The sequence below is a fragment of the Nyctibius grandis genome, chromosome 6 (assembly GCF_013368605.1).
Source record: "Nyctibius grandis isolate bNycGra1 chromosome 6, bNycGra1.pri, whole genome shotgun sequence".
Lineage (NCBI taxonomy): Eukaryota > Metazoa > Chordata > Aves > Nyctibiiformes > Nyctibiidae > Nyctibius > Nyctibius grandis.
In genome coordinates, this window is record NC_090663.1 from 54,029,669 (window position 1) to 54,049,217 (window position 19,549).

Sequence of the window (19,549 nt, forward strand, 5' to 3'; positions counted from 1 at the left end):
AAGAAACATAGTGTCAGCAGCAGTCAGATTTAAGAAGAAAAAGTACCCAGAACAGATTGATTTTACAGCTTGGAGAGAAATACTTGCAGGCAAGGGGGAAAGTGAAGCACCTGATTCTGCCTAAAAGTCACATAAAAGGCATGGATTTCAAGGATCTCCCAATTCCAAGGTCTGGATGGAGAAGACAATACTAGGGACAAAGCAGCAACAGCTGCCCTGTTGTTGATATGTTAATGAAAACATAATGACATGCCAAGAGGGAGCAAAAGAAAGAAATATGAAAGCAGGGATGAATGGGAAGGGGAGCAGACTTTGTGGGGAAGTTTGAGGTCACAAAATAAACCTTCTGTGACAAAATTCTCTAGAAAGCCACCTGTGGAAGGAAAGATGCTACCTTGCCTATTGTGCCTATGGGAAGAACAGATCTGATTCCCACCCTGTGACCTGAGTGGACCCCACACCTTTGCTGAGCACCAGTTCCCCCTTCTTCTCCCGGTGAGCCCTTCTCTAACTCTGCTACCAATAAGGACATGCTCACAGTGGGCAACAGGACAATTCAGATTAACATGGATGAACCCAGACCTCACTGCCAAAAGGAACAGGGAGGGATGACAGCCTGCTGGGTGGTGCAGATAAACACTGAGAGAGGCTACTGCACCATACAGCATTGGGGCTGTGCACATACTTACTGCTTTCACATTTAGACCCTTTGAAATAATTACAAGGAAGCCAGCTCGATTAATAAATGGGGGCACAGATGATCTAGAAATCAATTTACGAGCAGGTGGTATGAAACTGGAAGGGGGACATTGCAGAACCGCAGAACAGGAGGGGCCCATGCCACACCCAGTGAAATACTGAGGAGGGGTTTTAAGCAGGTGGAGCAGAGTTATCCAGGCTGAAATGTGGCCAGAACTGCAGAGAAACTATCACTTCAAACAGGAGGTCATCTCCAAATGTGCTTGTTGACTGGGCTTTCAAAAGGCCTTAGCACTCCCCAACTCGGATCCTGCTAGAGGCCAAGGGCTGGATCCCTGTCAGTGTCAGCAGAGTGGTGGTGGCCAGTGATGAAATCCCACCCCAAACTTCTTTCAAACTGCATGCTACCTATGCTTGTTTAAAAGGCTTTCCCCAGCTTTTGCTGCCAGCAAAGCATGAGTATGAGACTTGGGAGACACCCTGAACATTCAGTTTGTTGTTAACCAGAAGGATGATGCTAGGAAAATTACTGTACCTCTGTGAGCCCCTGTCTCTGCAGGTGCAGAGCAGGGTCTCCTTTGCTACATTACTTGGGAGACATTGCTGGAAGGAGCTGTGCGATCACTCAGCTGTTCCAAACCCTCCCTACCCACTAGCAAAATCAGCAAAAGCCCTTTCCAGAAAACATCCCTAACTCTCCTTCCCTCTCTCAGCCTGAATGGCAGCAGTATAACTTCCTTAGCTTCTGTAAAATTTATCCTAAATTCCAGCACCTGAGGGTACTTAGAAATAGCAACAGGAGAAAAGTGCTCAGTGAGAGGAAAATTAAAACCAATACAGCCATCCTATTTTTCTAAGAAAAGGAAAATGCTGTGACTTATTACTTATTCATTAAGCTTTATGCCTTCCAGATATTAGTAATTTATTATTTTTATACTGTCTCTTTGGACTCTGTCCAACCACAGATATACACAGTCTGCTGGGTTAAGCCAGCCCTGGGAAACTGTGATCCTGCCCCTGAAGGATCCTGAGTTTCTTTGCTGCAATCTGTGATAGCAGCCCTGCATCACTCCAAAATGACTTTCCAGCAAGGCTAACGGTTGCGATGCTTTTTGAGAAGTACTGAGTTTGTGTAAACCAGACTGCAAATCTGTGGAAGTTTGTGACCACCTACAAGATGTCTCTACCTCATTTTGTGCTCACTTTAAAGCCAGCCAATGTAGTCCTGAAGGAAAGGAGAGCTATTCCAAGCTGAACGTCTAACGACTGTGAGGAGAGGAGCAGATGGTTTTGGGCATCTGTTTGTCTAACTTATGTTACTCTCCTCTTTCCTTTTCCAAATATCGATGCAATCCAAACTAGTATATGCAGTTGGGCAGATCACATTTCTTTTTTTTAGATCCAGAGTTTATTTAAGAACAACTAACCAAATAATGGAACAAACCCAACCCCTGTTTTTAGGATGAGACGTACTACTTGGCGAACAGTTTCAGAAGAAACAAAGATAGCAGAGCAAATCTATTTAGTTCTTCACTATACAAAAAGTGGGAAAGGCAATCTGCACGCCAGAGCACTGTCTTTAACTCATACCCACTCGATGGGGGAACAATTCCTAATTTTTCAATTAAGTAAGTTAGTTCTGATCTGAACCCCCACATGAATTCCCCCATCTGTTTAGTTGCTCTTCACTAGCATCAGTAGAAACACTCATTTAGACGACTGCCACTTGTGCTAATTAAAAGTGAATCTGCTACCGAGTCCTCGACATATAATGCCAACAGAGGAAATTCTGTCCCCAAAAAAACCATGGGGACTTATGCTCTGGTGTGGGACAACAGAGCACAAAACCAGATGTTTTGCTTGAACATGGGTTAGGGGGCTGGGTCACTCTACTGCCTGGGAGGACTCTGAAAATTAGTTCGTTTATGAGAATAAGGTTTTTATGAAGACTTCGTTGTAAAAGTCATGGGAGCTATTTTCTTGTTAGACTCTTCACTAAGCCATCCTAATGACAGGAGCCAAAGGCACTGTAGTAGTCTGAGTAAATGCGGTAATTTTTGACAATGCTGTTTCTTAGAATTAATTAATAAAAGAATTAATAAAAATCAGAATGAAATATAAGTCTTAGGCAAGAGAAAACCAAGCAAACCCAACTAATTACAAAATGGGAAAGGCATGTTTATTATTGGAGTCTTATTTATGTTTATTGTCTCATTTTTATTATTGGAGTCCTATTATACAGGAGTAAAGAACAACGCTGGGACCTGTGGGCAACACTATTCAACTGCCAAGGCAATGAGCATTCAAATCAATAAGCAACACTGACTGCAAGCAAATGCCTGGAAGAAACAGAAATACTGAACTCAGTAGTAGGTCAAAAAACATGTCAAAACAAATCAAGATCACTGATGAATATTTGAAGTGTTGTATGCCTGACCTGGAGCAATCACCCAAAATTTTCTTTTAGCAGGAAGTGAAATTAGTGTCTCCACAAAAGTAAAAATAAATTTTTAGTAATAAGAACAGATTTTCTACACCAACACAATTCTCCTTCACCTTATTCTTTCAGACCAAATTAGTCTGCCTTATTGTGTCAATCTCATCTCAACATAGAATTTTTCTGGACCTTGTGCAACAAGAAGTTTCTAACTTTGACAATGTAAAGAAACTCCTATTTATTTCAGTAACACCCATCCCCCAATAAAACAACATTACAAATTTCCCTCTTCCTGCTTATGAGAATGTCAACAAAACCAGAAAGCCTGCACCTTTAATAAAACTAAACAAGAAATTTCCAGGAAATTCCAGCATAAGATTCTGCCTCCCATTCACTCTTGAAAAATCTGGAAATATGCAAAAGCACAAATAAGACCACCAGCATCTCCACCTACCCTCAATTTTAAAAAGAATTTAAAAACAAATAATGGAAAACAATTAAAAAGCAGCTCCCAAACTAATCAAGCACTCTCTCCTCAATTCTAGATTCTCATCAGCTTTCCATTCCTTGAGCCCTCTCTTCACCCTTGTCTCTACAAATGGAAGAACTGAAGATTTGTTCTTAACAGTTCTAATCTCATCATATCATCTTTCAGTTCTTCACGAAAATCATCACAGAACTGCATGGGTTAAGGACACAGATAAACATCTGCTGAAGCAGGAATTCAGCCACGCTTCTCATTTCTTTATCTGAGGAAAAGACAATGGCACACTCAACTTGTATTAGACCACTGAATATATAGAACACAAACTACATTTCTTTAACTTTTAAACATACACATGCACTTGCATCCTTCTAATTCTGCACCCAGTGTTCTTTTTTCCCCAGCTCATTAAGTTGTTGCTCTCTGTAAATGCTGTGACTTCCTCTTTTTAGTGTCAATGGGTGTTTTTTATTCTGTTTGTTTGTGAAAAATTTGCTTCATGGGTTATTTAATTAACCGTGGGACCAAAGACTGGCACTACAAATGAAGGACAGCACAAACCAAGGACATATTCATTAAAACACAAAAGAGGTTGCCCAAAGAGGTAAGATACAAGATATACACAGCTTCCATCTTTCAGCATACTTTGGGGTGCTGGCAGGAGACAGACTCTTATGCTACAATCATGGGGAAGCAAGAGGTGACAGGAGATGCCCACATATACCTTGCATACGTGCAGTTCCCACAAGAGATGGTGTTGGCATTTCAAGGAGAAGGTGTACAAAGTCCCACTTCTCCTCCTACACCGGAGGACAGCACATGTTACTGCAGGCCACACCTGCAAACACCGCAGGAACCCATGCCAGAGACAGACAGGGAGGTGGACGGCAGAAGCAAGAAGTTCAATGCCACGGGGCTGCAGCACCCTCTGTGCAGACCTTATGCAAAGCAGGTGACTGCACGCAGTGGCTTGCTTTTGACTGGCCTCTGCTGATTCAGTTAGCAGAACTGCTGTAACACTTTAGCAGATGCTACAAAATACCTATTTACTCCCTCACTATCCAGTGAGCTGATATGACTTTACTCAGCCCAGGTGGACAACAGCCTATTGCTAACTGCTTTCAGTGCAGTAAGGTGTTTTCTGCTCTTTTTCACTATTCACCTTTTCCTGTTGCTTCTTGATGCTTTTCTGCTGCCTTAAACTACAACTCATCTCGACTCTGCTCATCAGCTGAGCCCATCATCATGGTATCTATCTGAGCACTTTTGTTGCAGCATCTGGGCTCGCTCAATAGTACAACCATATGAAAGTCATACTATTTCACACCCGAAATCTTGTTTGGCTCTATCACAACTGCCCTGAGGACAGAAACAGGGCAAGATGTGATAGATGGTATGTGTCTTATCTGTGCATTCACTATTATGTTCCCTTAAACGGCTGGTTGGGTCAATCATATCCGTCTAGAAGGAGGGGGGAAGACAGCTCAGCTTGATGGGCTACAGAACAAATGCTGGATAGGAAGCTGAGAAGGAGCCAGAACATGGCAGCCCCTGCAGGAAGCATCCAGCCAGGCACCACAGGAGGAATTTCCCAGGGACTGGAGAGGACCAGGCAGCCTCATACAGTTCAGAAGCCCCTGTGCTGGCTGCAACCTTGCCTAGGAGCAAGGGCCTGCCTACAGGGACTTGTTCTTGCTTACCCGTTTATTTTTATTTTTCACTATATTAAAAATCGCATTTCTCATTTGTGAGTTTTTAACTCTGGGTGTGTGGGGGTTTATTTGAAAAGCTTTTCAATTATTCTTGTTATTTTTTGGGGTAGGGACGTTTGCTTTAGAAAAACGTCAGATCCACTTGAAGGCTCTGGCCAACCTGAAGTCCTAGCACACATGCAGACATGGATCCTCTGTACGCCCTTCCTGTCCCTGGCCATCAAGAGTTTAAGGATTTTCTGAATTGAAGGGCACACTTTAATCACCTTTGTAAATGGATGCACCTCTATTTATGAAACCCCTTTGCATTTATGAAACCCCAGGGCTGGGTCAGAGACCAATTAAGCAATCTGGACATCCATAAATCCATGGGCCCTGATGGGATGCACCTATGGATGCTGAGGGAGCTGGTGGCAGTCATTGCTAGGCCACTTTTCATCATCTTTGCTAAGTCGTGGGCAACGGGAGAGGTGACTGAGGACTGGAGGAAAGCGAATGTCACTCCAGTCTTCAAAAAGGGCAAGAAGGAGGACCCGGGTAACTATAGACCGGTCAGCCTCACCTCCATCCCTGGAAACGTAATGGAACAACTTGTCCTTGGTGCTGTCTCTAGGCATATCAAGGGTAAGAGGATCATTACGGGCAGTCAACATGGCTTCACCAAGGGGAAGTCATGCTTAACCAACTTGATAGCCTTTTATGAGGACGTAATCCGGTGGATAGATGATGGTAAAGCTGTGGATGTGGTCTATCTCGATTTCAGTAAAGCGTTTGACACAGTCTCCCACAGCATCCTCGCAGCTAAACTGAGGAAGTGTGGTCTGGGTGATCGGGTAGTGAGGTGGATTGTGAACTGGCTGAAGGAAAGAAGCCAGAGAGTGGTGGTCAACGGGACAGAGTCCAGTTGGAGGCCTGTATCTAATGGAGTCCCTCAAGGGTCGGTACTGGGACCCGTACTATTCAATATATTCATTAATGACTTGGATGAGGGAACAGAGTGCACTGTCAGCAAGTTCGCTGATGACACAAAACTGGGAGGAGTGGCTGACACACCAGAAGGCTGCGCTGCCATTCAGAGAGACTTAGACAGGCTAGAGAGTTGGGCGGGGAGAAATTTAATGAAATATAACAAGGGCAAGTGTAGAGTCCTGCATCTGGGCAAGAACAACCCCATGTACCAGTACAAGTTGGGGACAGACCTGTTGGAGAGCAGCGTAGGGGAAAGGGACCTGGGGGTCCTAGTGGACAGCAGGATGACCATGAGCCAGCAGTGTGCCCTTGTGGCCAAGAAGGCCAATGGCATCCTGGGGCGTATTAGAAAGGGTGTGGTTAGCAGGTCAAGAGAGGTTCTCCTGCCCCTCTACTCTGCCCTGGTGAGGCCGCATCTGGAATATTGTGTCCAGTTCTGGGCGCCTCAGTTCAAGAAGGACAGGGAACTGCTAGAGAGAGTCCAGTGCAGAGCCACGAAGATGATTAAGGGGGTGGAACATCTCCCTTATGAGGAGAGGCTGAGGGATCTGCGTCTCTTTAGCTTGGAGAAGAGGAGACTGAGGGGTGACCTCATTAATGTTTATAAATATGTCAAGGGCAAGTGTCATGAAGATGGAGCCAGGCTCTTCTCAGTGACATCCCTTGACAGGACAAGGGGCAATGGGTGCAAGCTGGAACACAGGAGGTTCCACATAAATATGAGGAAAAACTTCTTTACGGTGAGGGTAACTGAACACTGGCACAGGCTGCCCAGAGAGGTTGTGGAGTCTCCTTCTCTGGAGACATTCAAAACCCGCCTGGACGTGTTCCTGTGTGATATGATCTAGGTAATCCTGCTCCGGCAGGGGTATTGGACTAGATGATCTTTTGAGGTCCCTTCCAATCCCTAACATTCTGTGATTCTGTGATATTTGGCCTACATGAAACACTGTGGCAACGCACACATGCATGCCCCGTGAGAAAAGGACCTTTATTTGTACAAGCCTGATCACTGGAAGTCTAGGCCACTCATTTCAGTATTAAAGCAAACACCACCAAAAAAAAACCCACACCTCTCCTAAAACCCTTCCCAGCACCTGCGCTAGCAGCACTTTTTAACCACCCATGACGCACACTGCAAATACTAAATCAGTTGAAACTACCAACTGAACCACACAAAGAGCCCCAAGGAAAACCCAGCTCTTGCCAGGGCTCTCGGGGCGCAGCCTGGCTCTTCACCCAACCTCACAGCTCTTCCTCCCGGATGCCGGGACACAGCCTGCAGTGCCTAGCAGGTCTGCTCACATGGGTGTCAAGATATGATGCTGAAAAATCGAAAAGGCAGAGGGAAAAATGGGATATGAGTCCAAACAGAAAAACAGAGGGTAAGTACTTAAGAAAAATGTCAGGCTTTGCTTGTCCCTGCTTTGTAATGGTAATAAACAAAGGAAAATTGGGTGAAAAATAAGGGCAAGATGCACTGCCATTTTTTGCCGAAAAGAGATGGCTGCCAGTCAGCCTGACAGCTACTGAGGATTTATCTAGCAGTATTTTGTACAAGCTGAAGAAATATATTTTTCTGGTTGTTGATTCCTCTTATCTTGCATCTCTCTGTCAGCTATAGGCTTTCACTCTGCAAAGTGCAGAGCATGGGAGCTCCACTTTAGAAGGACAAAGCTCAGGTTAACCTGCTGCCCACAACCTGCAGATGAGAAAATGGGTTAAGCCAGTCCTACCAAATGGCACAGTGGCCTCTGGGCCTAATCTTCTTTCATTTTGCTGAGCTTTTGACAAACCTTAAGTACACCCTTTCCAAGGGGCCACAGTAACCTTACTGCGAATGATATAGTCTACTCCACTAGATGCAAAAGCAATTCTGCTTAATTTTAAATACATTTTAAAATCTAATATTTATAATATTTTCTCACTGCAGCATGAAGATAGCATTGTCGGATTTTGTTTCTGCAGGTAGCTCTTGCACACATTCTCTTTAAATCTATGCTCTCTGTGCTCCCTAGGCTCTTGCTGAATTCCTGGGAGTCCAGAAGTGCAGTGCCCAGCAGGCTGCAGAAGAGGCTTCCCGAGACTGGATCTCTCTTAAGTGCTCTCAGGTACTTAGCAGTAAGCACAAGGGATCATCTATCTATAATTTTGGTACTGCAGTGTTTATCCCAGTTTAGAAGAAAACATCAGTCACTCTATCCATAGCATGACCTCAGGATTGCCAGAAAAGTCAGTACTGGCCTGGGCAGCTTTAGACTGGTATAAAAAGAGTGCACTCAGGCAGGGCTGAACCAGATTTGGGGTACACCTCTGCTCTTACTTCAGGCCGAAGGGTGCAAACCAGTCCATGTCCCGTGGCTGCCTGAGTGCAGGACGGTGCTGACAAGCTCATCTGAGAGCCTGGGCTTGTGAGCTTAAGCAGAACCTCACTCCAACACTTCCAAATGGTACAGAAACACGTGTGCACCTCAGCAGTCGCCCAGGGACAGATGTGTGTGAATATCTGCACCTGGCTTTAAATAGGCAGGCCCATAACCAGGGACAAATAAAAACTGTGTGGTGATCAAGCCTGATTCAGCTCTACTGTCCTGCTGGCAGCAGAATAATTAGTTACCCTTCAATTAGAAAGATGTCCATCTAAAAGGAAGTACCACCACAGCTCTGCTCTAAGATGGGCTGTTCTAGCCCATGTCCCATCAGTTCCCTGTGGGCAGCACCCATCTGGCCCCAGCCAGGAGACAAGCAGCAGCCACCACATCCAGCTCCAGCACCTGTTCACAAAGCCCAAATGGGTGCCTGTGCACTGTTAGCAGTACCATGATGTAAATCATATGCATGCATGTAAACTTCACTCCTGGTTGCATTTTGCTTTTGATCTCTGTCAGCAAGTCATTGTATCAGAAGAGATCACATCATCCTTTTCTGTACCCTGATGCATACAGCTACCACGGTCACACCAGTGACTTTCACTCAGAGGTTCCCCAGCACCAAAGCTTGGCTGGCTCTGCTGAAGAGGTCACCATCCTTTGGCCATGGCCAAAGGCATCAGGCTGGAACGTGCTGCAGAAGTGCTGCAAGAGCAGCTTGTTTTTGTGGGAGTAAGGACCAAGCGGTTATGGATTTAAGGGTGCACTCTGGTTTTGCAAAACTCTGTCAGGATTCCAGAAGGCAAATGGGGTTGCTTTGCACTCAACACTTTAAAGCAAGGAAAAACAATATTTAGAAGTGGTAGAAAATATAATCTCGAGAAGATTGCTAGAAATCAACATTTGGAAAGGAGATTGAAAATCCTGATTTAAATTAAGAATTGTGGCATCATCTGTTGCCCTTGAAGTTTTGAGCCTTCAAAGCTCACCTCCTTCCCATGGATTAAAAGCCTTTTCCAGGGGAAGCCGAGATCCTCACATAATCACAGCCTCTAGGACCTCTCAAAAGAGCCCCAGGAAGGAACTGCAGGAGGGCTGGGTGGCAGCCTGAACACATGCTATCTCCCCACGCTATCCCCTACTCTGCCCTGCGTCCCCTTCCTGGCCCTCTACTTTCCCACTCAGCTGGTGCTCCTGAGCATCCTCCCTGCCGGCAGAGAGGGGTCTCAAGCAGCAGCATGGGGCTGCAAAGACAGGCTCTCTCTTTGCACACCTCCTCCCAGGGTTACAGCACCTGCTAAAAAGGCTTTCTTTGGCGAGGCATCTAAGTATGTGAAAGTCCCTGGTGAACACTGGGCTTGCTGCATAACACCGCCAAGAGCCCTGCAGTCTTTCTCCTCCAAGGTGAAAGGGAAGGATAAAGGGCGTTATGAAAGCAGCCAAATCAAACAACAACCACACCGACCGGCAGTCAGGTGTAACAGTTGCATAAGCTACAGCTACACTCCTACCTCCTATCCTTGGCCACCCTGGAGGGGACGTGATACAAGGATAAAACTGATAGGGATATATATTTTGCTGCCTTTTTTTTTTTTAATCGCATGTTATTATGTTTAGCCTCATTATTTATCAGCACAGTTTTTTTTTTATTTCAGTATCTGACACTGGAAGTGACTTTTCAGGATATGCAGCCTGACTTCAACGGTAACACACATTTCAGGAGGAACGCCTGCGTGTATGCTCCTGACATGTGCGCATGAGAAGAAACCAGAAACCTGCTGTCCACATGAGGCAGGTGACTCCATTTCACATAGCTCACTGCCATAATATTTTTCTTCAGCTTATTATTGTGGAAAACCAAGAAGTGGTATTTGAGGGATGTGAGCAGAAGGGTCATATGGATCTTTCAAACACCACTTTCATGTTTTGTGTTGAAAGCAACAGAATTGCCCATCAACCATATGGGAATTTCATTCCTTATCTATCCTGCTATCCTCTTCTGTCTGATAAAAGCATGGTGAAATGTAAGGCCTTATTAATGCATTTCATAGAACTGGATGCATTTGAACTTTGACGGCTGACAAACATAAGCCCTGTTTTTCAAGAGCAGTTTAACAATAGCGAACAATAAATACCTTTTTCCTACACAGCAATGCTAACGTGACTTCATTATAAAGCAGAGCGATTGTCTTTAGGGGTGAAAGGACAACATTGGCTTAGTGTCTATGCAATTCTTGCTTCCTCTGCTGACTCCCAGTCAACTAGCAGCAACCAGGATGGTGAGGTTTATGTGGACATACACCTACTGGGAGCACATAGTACTCCATACATCTACTGGGAGTACATAGTACTGGGACCAGTACTATTCAATATATTCATTAATGACTTGGATGAGGGAATAGAGTGCACTGTCAGCAAGTTCGCTGATGACACCAAACTGGGAGGAGTGGCTGACACACCAGAAGGCTGCGCAGCCATTCAGAGAGACCTGGACAGGCTGGAGAGTTGGGCGGGGAGAAATTTAATGAAATATAACAAGGGCAAGTGTAGAGTCCTGCATCTGGGCAAGAACAACCCCATGTACCAGTACAAGTTGGGGGCAGACCTGTTGGAGAGCAGCGTAGGGGAAAGGGACCTGGGGGTCCTAGTGGACAGCAGGATGACCATGAGCCAGCAGTGTGCCCTTGTCGCCAAGAAGGCCAATGGCATCCTGGGGTGTATTAGAAGGGGTGTGGTTAGCAGGTCGAGAGAGGTTCTCCTCCCCCTCTACTCTGCCCTGGTGAGGCCGCATCTGGAATATTGTGTCCAGTTCTGGGCGCCTCAGTTCAAGAAGGACAGGGAACTGCTAGAGAGAGTCCAGTGCAGAGCCACGAAGATGATTAAGGGAGTGGAACATCTCCCTTATGAGGAGAGGCTAAGGGAGCTGGGTCTCTTTAGCTTGGAGAAGAGGAGACTGAGGGGTGACCTCATTAATGTTTATAAATATGTAAAGGGCAAGTGTCATGAGGATGGAGCCAGGCTCTTCTCAGTGACATCCCTTGACAGGACAAGGGGCAATGGGTGCAAGCTGGAACACAGGAGGTTCCACATAAATATGAGGAAAAACTTCTTTACGGTGAGGGTGACTGAACACTGGCACAGGCTGCCCAGAGAGGTTGTGGAGTCTCCTTCTCTGGAGACATTCAAAACCCGCCTGGACGCGTTCCTGTGTGATATGGTCTAGGCAATCCTGCTCCGGCAGGGGGATTGGACTAGATGATCTTTCGAGGTCCCTTCCAATCCCTAACATTCTGTGATTCTGTGATTCTGTGGGAGCTGGTCCAAGTCCAAAATAACATTTTCTGTGGTCAGGAAAACATAACTACTGCTGAGTAGGTGTGTCTTGGAAAAGGGTGGCTCTATGGGACAAAGGATGTTACCTACTTCTGACATGCTTTCAAATACTCGAAAGCAAATTTCCTAAGTTTCGTGATGACCTTCTCCTTAAGAACATTCCCTCAGTGCACTGAATGCAAACACTCATCACACAGCTGAAGCAGTCCCAGTAGTGGTGGTAGCACTCTAGTTCATTATGCCTGATTTGCTGCTGAGTAACCATATTATCAGTGGGTGCCCAGAGAACTGTATTGTAGCAACACTTTTTTCTTAACCAACCTTGCAAGTAAGGAAATTTTGCCTTGGAAGAGCTGACAGCAAGAGGAATGTCTTTTGCATAAGGTAAAGCCCAACAATAATGTTTAACTCTCATGCACCATCTGAAAAATTCTCATATATCATATTATTTTAATGAAGATGCTGGGCTCAATATTAGAGAAAGGAATAGATCTATACATAACAGGCACCTGGACATATCCATTGTCATTTATGGGCGTTATCCTAACAGAAAAGAACTACTGCAAATGGCATGTAATTAGGGAAGAAGGATGCAGAGCCTAACCAGTCATCACTGTAACAGAAATTTGCCGTAGCATGTGATTAACCTAAGAAAGGCACAATGATGATCTCACCATGTCTGCGCTTGCCTCCCAGCTATTAGAAACACAACTACTGTGAATAAAGAGGCTGGCAGCTGACACAGCTATCACCGTGGCTTTTTTTTTTTTTTAAAAAAAAAAACCAGTTAAAAATATCTTGCCTTCTTCCTGCTGCCACCTCAGCAGTTGCTTCCTGTTTCTTCACATTCTCATTTTGCTCCGCTGCTGTTTGTCATTGACAGTAAGAGCAGTAAAAAGAACAAAATAATCTCCATAGTAAACTGCCTCCTGCTAAACACCTTCTCAAAAAAACACGAGAGGAAGCGCTGTGTGCTGGGCCACTTTTTGTCTGCTGTATTGAGGCTCTGCAGGAAACCAAATGGCTGCACGTTGGAAGCCTTCAGTGTTCAGATAAAATCGGAGCAATTCAGTGGTATCTTTACAACGCTAGTAAATGCTCATTTGAGGGCAATGACTCAAACCTGTACATCCAGCTAAGGACTCTAACCTGCTCACCTCAGTCACAGGAGCTTACGATATGACTTCAGTGGGACTGTTACGTGAAAAGCTGTCATCTCCGTCTCAGACTCTTACTTTTCTTTCCTTGAGGCTATAAGCTTTATTTTGTTGAACGTCAAACCCGGTGGAATTGGACCAAACCAGAGACCAGAGCCTCATTTGTTATTATTATTTTTTTAACCGATGAGGTACTGCATGTGGGACATGGGGAAGGCAGGAGGTGATAACCCACCAGGGACAGGATGACATATCCTAAATGTCATGTGGCAAAGCCAGGAAAAATGACACTTTTCACGTACTGCAGATAGTCAGTGACACCATCATTCTTTGTATCCAGAAATGACGGAACAGCCTGACCGTATACACAGCACTGCAGCCATGTGACAGCTTCGAACCACTTGGTGTTAATGAAGGCAAACACTAAACAGGAATGCATTGGTAAAATATTACACCTATAAACCACACCGTGTCTTCTTCAGTCTCCACCCAGAGCTGACAGATGGTGTTGAAAGACACATCTGAGAAACCTCCCAGATGACAGTGACTGCCACCATGGCAGATCTGATCAGGTAAAATTGAGAGAAACTTACTGTTCTGGCTCTTGGCTTGAGAAAAAGGAGGTACTGGCACCAATATCAACTAAGCACTGGTAAAAATCAACTCCCAAACCTTACCTCACTAACTTTGAGTCCTGAAATTAACTCTATAACCAGAGAGATCTTCAGGACAAAGAGAGGCTCTTAAGTCTTCTCCATCCACCACGTGGATGTGCTTGAACAAAGAGGCTGCAGTGCTTTCCCTGGGTGAAGAAGACAACTCAGTCACCGAGTCACTCTCTCAACACCTCTGCCTTCCTGCAAAGAAAAACACCAACAGCTGTGCTGTACGATGGCATATTTTAGGAACAACTCATTATCTGCAGTCTATTCTAGAGGTGTTTGATGGTAATAGCTTTTCAGAATTGCCCTTGCAGGCAGCCCAGGGGTGTAAAAATCTCTCACACTAACAATCGCAGGAACCATCCTCCCTTCTATTAGAATTGTCTCCTAACAAAGGCTTATTCAAAATGTGTATTTTTACCCTTAGATTCAATGTGCTTCTATTCTTTCAGCCCCAACACAGGGGACTAAGATACCCAACTGCCTGCAGCTTTTTATGCTATGTTTTAAATGTGGATTTTCACAGGCTTAAGAATAATTACGTTCTCTGCTTCTGAATTCTTAAAAATCACAATGCTCATAAGACAAATCCTTATTTAGTGTCTGAGATTTGGAAGACCCATCTGTGTCAGAACCAAACTAAACCCAGATATACTTCCTCAAGACAGCAAATATTTAAGTGATATAATACAAAATCTGGAAACTAGTTCAATAAAACATGCTGGAAACAGAGACCCAACATATCTTATTTTGTAAACCCTTTCAAAGCTAGTAATACTGTTGGGAGTCCATTACTGGAGTCATCATAAGCCAAAGCTTTGCCTGTTGCGATATGGCACAGCTGTATCCATACGCTGGACCTCTGCCTTATTCATACCAGATGTATGGTCCGTACCCTGGACCTCTGCAAGGCCACGATGGCTTATACCAGCTAATGCGACATCCCCACTCCTGTCAAGGGCTGGGATCTTCCAGAGATAGAGTTCAAGGTTTACACTGGGCCTAACGGCGGGCATACCTCTTTTCCTCATTTCTTCTGCATTTAAGCCAGGCATAATTACATTTCCATTTATCAGGTGACTGAAGCAACACACACTGTGATGGAGGCACTGGTAAAGGACATTAACTTTGACTTGAATCCCTGTCCCTTAGGATGATTGCCAAATTGGTTAATGAGTATAATTAGCATTAATTAAAATGACAGCTCAAACAAGATATATCACATCTGGGTTTAACAAAGTCTCAGGTTTACAGAAGCTGGCTGCCTCGACCACCTGGCCAAGCCCAAACCAGACAGCCCCACGGGCAGCATGACTGGGACTCACGGTGGCAGCTATCCCCCCAGCTCACCTTCACATATGGTGAAGCTGCAAGCTTCTCAGTCTACACACAGCTGCCTCACTGTACAAAAGCAAAACATGACCCCAAGCATTGAAGAAAAAAAAAAAGAAAAAAAAAAAGAGATGTGGCAGCCCCAAGCAATTACTGAGTTTATCACCTAATGCCCAGCTCCTCACATCAGGCTGCATTCCTTTTTACTCCTCTTTGGAGCAGTTTTAGCTCCCCTGGCTCAAGGTGCCAGCATATTTAACCTGCAAATCTTCGAAGCGAGCTGAGGTCAGGCTGTACCTTGCTAGAGCACAGCTGTGAGCGAGCAGGCTGCGTGATAGCTTCGTCCTTGTTTCTAAGTAAGCTGGAGTGGAAGCTGGCAGGGTGTGAAAAAGGATCATTCACAGCTTAGGGCTTAATTATGGGACTTGCATTGAACATAGATGCCTCTTGCACAGAGGCATACTTGAAGGAGTGAGAAAACACACGGCAACCTTAGAGCCAGTATGAAAAAACAGACTAAATGGTTTATTTCCACACAGAACCTGCTTGAAGATAAGCACTAGATACTTCAACCAGTCACCTGACAGCTGTGGATGCACAGTAGGCTTACTGCCACAACTGATTTTTATTGACATCCTATTTATGGATACAATTTTTATTACCACAAACTATGCATACATACGTGATTGCAGACAGACATACATATACACATAAAATTCAATATATGTTAACAAAGATAGTTACCTAGCCTAATCTGGGTGATTAAAGCAAAGTGCTGAAATCAAAGAAGTCTGATTCTGAAAAGTGCTGAATAATCAGAAATACCAGTAAAGCCAGTGGGAGTCAAAAGTTGCTCAATATTTTTGAAAATACAATTTCTTTTGTTCCTGTTCTTATCCAAGAAATGCCAGAAGGCCCTAACATATTCTGCCATTTTGCTGGATGCTACATGTGAGCATAGAGATACTAAACATTGATAGCTTAAGCAGGCAAGATACAGAGCAGAGGTAGAAACCAGAACTTTTTCTGCCTCTTCTTTAGAAGCTAACACAGCTGAAAATAACAGAGAAAACTGTGCAATAGTCAGCATCTAACACCAGCGATTTAACTACAGAACACCTTTCTCCTACATCTCACCATCTACTACTAAAAACTCTTTGCAACCATGAGCATAGAAATCTGGCTTTAGAAATCCACCTCTGAAGCATTGCCAAAAAAAATATTAAAAGGGGTGTCCCCTTGCTAGATTACTACCATACAGCAAGTCCTGAATCTATAAAGAGGCGAAGCAGACTGGTACCTCTTAAAGCACAAGCTAGAAAACCAAACAAATGTACAGAATATGCTGCTGCCAGCATTTGTGAAGAAAAAAACCCAAAACCCACAAAACCCCAAAAGCACCACCTTAAAGCTGAAAAAGCAAAATGATGTTACTGACCCAGGAAGGCCATCCACCCAAGAAAAGTACTTGCAACCACTGCAGATCTGTAAGTGTTCATACAAGGAGATAAGCACTTTTGAAAAAGGCTCTGTTAATGCTTTTGCTCTACAGAAAGCTTGGGCAGGGCATAGGATCGGATGGGGTATGAACGTTTGACAAAAGAGAGGAGGACATCCAGTGTGGACAGGGCAGCAGGCAATGAGATACTGAGCAAATGACTCCACTCCATTATCTTTTTTACTTCTTACAGGTGAGCTGCTTCTTTTGCACAGAGCAGGCAATTTGTTCTGAATAACAGGCTGGCAATTTGTTCTGAATAACTCTTCCTAGAGCAAGGGGATACAGAGCAGACCAAGAATGAATGGAAGAAGTATATGGACAGAGAGGCAGATTGGGTCAGATCAAGCAAGTCCAGGCTATGGAGCTAGGAAACTAAGAGCAATTAATCAGGTATTCCTTGTATAAGCATATTATCAAAAACTCAGGCCTCACTCCAAGAAACTTGGCTGTCACTAAGGTGAAGAGCCTGCATCTTCCCCTCCATCCCTGCTCAGCTGCTGGTCAGCACAGTCCAGGTAATTGCTATAGCTTGATCCTCACTCCCTCACCTCTGTTCGCTCTGCGCCCTCATCTATTTATTAACAACTCTAAACCAGAGGCACGGGCAGCCACAGGAAAACTATTGGGTTTGTTCTACTCCAGGTCAACAGGAGAAAAACATTTTGCAAATGCAGACTGACATGGTAGGTAGTTCGAGAGAGACAGATGCTTGGTTAGCACTGCAGATGGACAGGAAAATCCCCCATCACCGCTTCAAAACTCTCACCCTTTTCCTTTCCAGAAAGGACAGAAAATGTGCTCTTTTCCCCTAGTATGTGTGGGCTTTGCCCTTTATTTTAAGGGAAAAGCTGCAACCCCTGGAAATTCGTTAGCCCCCTGGTCTTCTCTATGGGCAGCAACTAGATCAAGTTGCTCAGCTGTTGAAGTTCAAGGTTAGTGTGCCTCAGTCCTAAGTTTCTCCCACAAAACTGGAGAATGAAGGTAAATGCTGATCCCAGGAACACCAGCCTTCTTCCACATGGACTCAATGACTTCATTCCGTTTATAAGGCTGACCTATCTCTACACATGCTGAGTGAATTCTGGCCAGGAAAGGAGGCAGGAGGAGGTAAGAGGCAAAGAGGAGAGCTGCTCTGTCAGAAAAAAAGAGGACGTGCAGGAGAAAGTAAATTGGTTGGTCTACGTGACACAGAAACTTGTTGGCCCTCTGCCTCCTGGACCTAGGCTTAAATGCTCTTCCAGCACTGATTCCCCATCTGTCTCTTACTCCATGCTCCTTGCCAGACTATTTCACAGCTTCATATAGCTCAAGGCCAGGAATCTGTTCACAAGAAATGGACGTTTTAAAAAAATGTTTTGCACCATGGCATAGCATCCTTTTGAAAGACAGTTTTACCACTGCTTAAATATTTGTGTTGGTGACCATGTTCATACCTTTTGCTATTTCATGTTGCACGCTCAACTTGAACATTGTAAGCATTGCACTCTTTCTAAGCCTCTGATGGGTATTTTTTCCATTTCCTGATTTTTTTTGGTAATCTGTTAGGTCTCTTTCTTCCAAGGCATGACTAAAGCAAACGCTATTCAAAAAGCTGCTCTCTGACTATACAGAATGTATTTTTCTGTGTACAGGGACATATGGAGCAAAAAGGAAAGCAAATAGACTTAACTAAAAAGTGCATACCTGCAGAAGGGGAAAGGCCATCTTCCCAAAGACTGCCCTCTTTTCAGTCACAAACAGGAAATCCTCTCTCAAGAAAGCAGAATTAGTCATTATGTGTATATGACTGATTAACCATTTCAACCGTCAGCAGTGAAGAATTTCAAATCAAGGCTGGGTGACTACAGAAGATTTATCCCAGTTAAATCCTGGTCATGGAGTTAGGCTCAGGAGCCCACAGATGAAATTCACAGAATCACAGAATGGCAGATGCTGGAAGGGAACTCCAGAGGTCGTCTGGTCCAACCCCACTAAGTCAGCCTTAAAGACGGGGAAGGGGAGATGGAAGAATACTGCATTAATTCAAGGAGTAATATATATTTTCATGTGCATTTCTTCTTCAAAATGCTCTCCAAAAATAAGCTAACAGATCCACCCAAAACCACATTTAAACGTGTCTTTAACTCCACTGTGCAAAATCTTAGCAAGAGCCAACATACGGTCTACTAGAAAACAGGTACTTTTACGCTCTTATTTCCATTCAAGATATGAGGAGAAGTTGAATCATTAACCACTCAGTGAAAGGACCAAAGAAGCATCAGGAAGACTGCATAAAAGAGATCAGAAAAATCCTTTCTGCAACCAGACACAGAACTGAGGTCACGACAAGACCTGTTCAGTGTCTTTTTCTCTGCAAATTTTCTACCACTTGGATCTTTCCTAAATTCAGTGATAGGAACCTATTGCAACAAACTATTGCTTAGAAAACTTTGGGCTTGAAACCTTCTGCACAGCACACTGCATCCATGCAAAGTACATTGGAGACAGGTTCCAGATTTGCAGAAGCCACTGGTACAACCAAACTTTTAACTCTTGGGAGTTCAATATCATCATCATCCGCTGTTTAGGGGAGGCAACATTGTTCTGTACAATGGAGTATTTCAGGATCATCACTAAAGACTGTACAGGACAAGGATTTCAAAGGGCATGCTACTGGCAGGATGAAGTACCACAGCTAAATATTCTATCCATTCATCTCTACCTCATCTGCCCTAAATTAATTCTCAAGCAGCTGCCTAAGATTGGATGGCTGAAAGGATGATGTTGTTTGGCTTCATGTCAGAATGGCAACTGTGGTGTTTGGAATAATTTCATATCAATTTAATATCTCTGGCTGGATACCTCCAGCAGCTCCATTTGATGGGGTTTGCATCAAAGGAATTATAGCCTTTAAC

The 19,549-nt window shown here is 44.3% G+C and overlaps 1 protein-coding gene across 3 annotated transcripts in view; it reads right to left on the reverse strand.

Moving 5' to 3' along the window:
• Positions 1-19,549, reverse strand: part of GPRIN3 (GPRIN family member 3) — a 33,611-nt gene that overhangs the window by 4,421 nt on the left and 9,641 nt on the right. Inside the window, exon 1 of one of the 3 annotated variants that reach the window (XM_068403538.1) lies at positions 18,339-18,376. The exons of 1 other annotated variant lie outside the window; for it this stretch is intronic. The gene's annotated coding sequence lies outside the window, so the exon portion shown is untranslated. Of the gene's footprint in view, positions 1-13,837; positions 13,909-18,338; positions 18,377-19,549 lie in introns of those variants that run through there. One more of the 3 variants, XM_068403539.1, reaches the window with a different exon arrangement.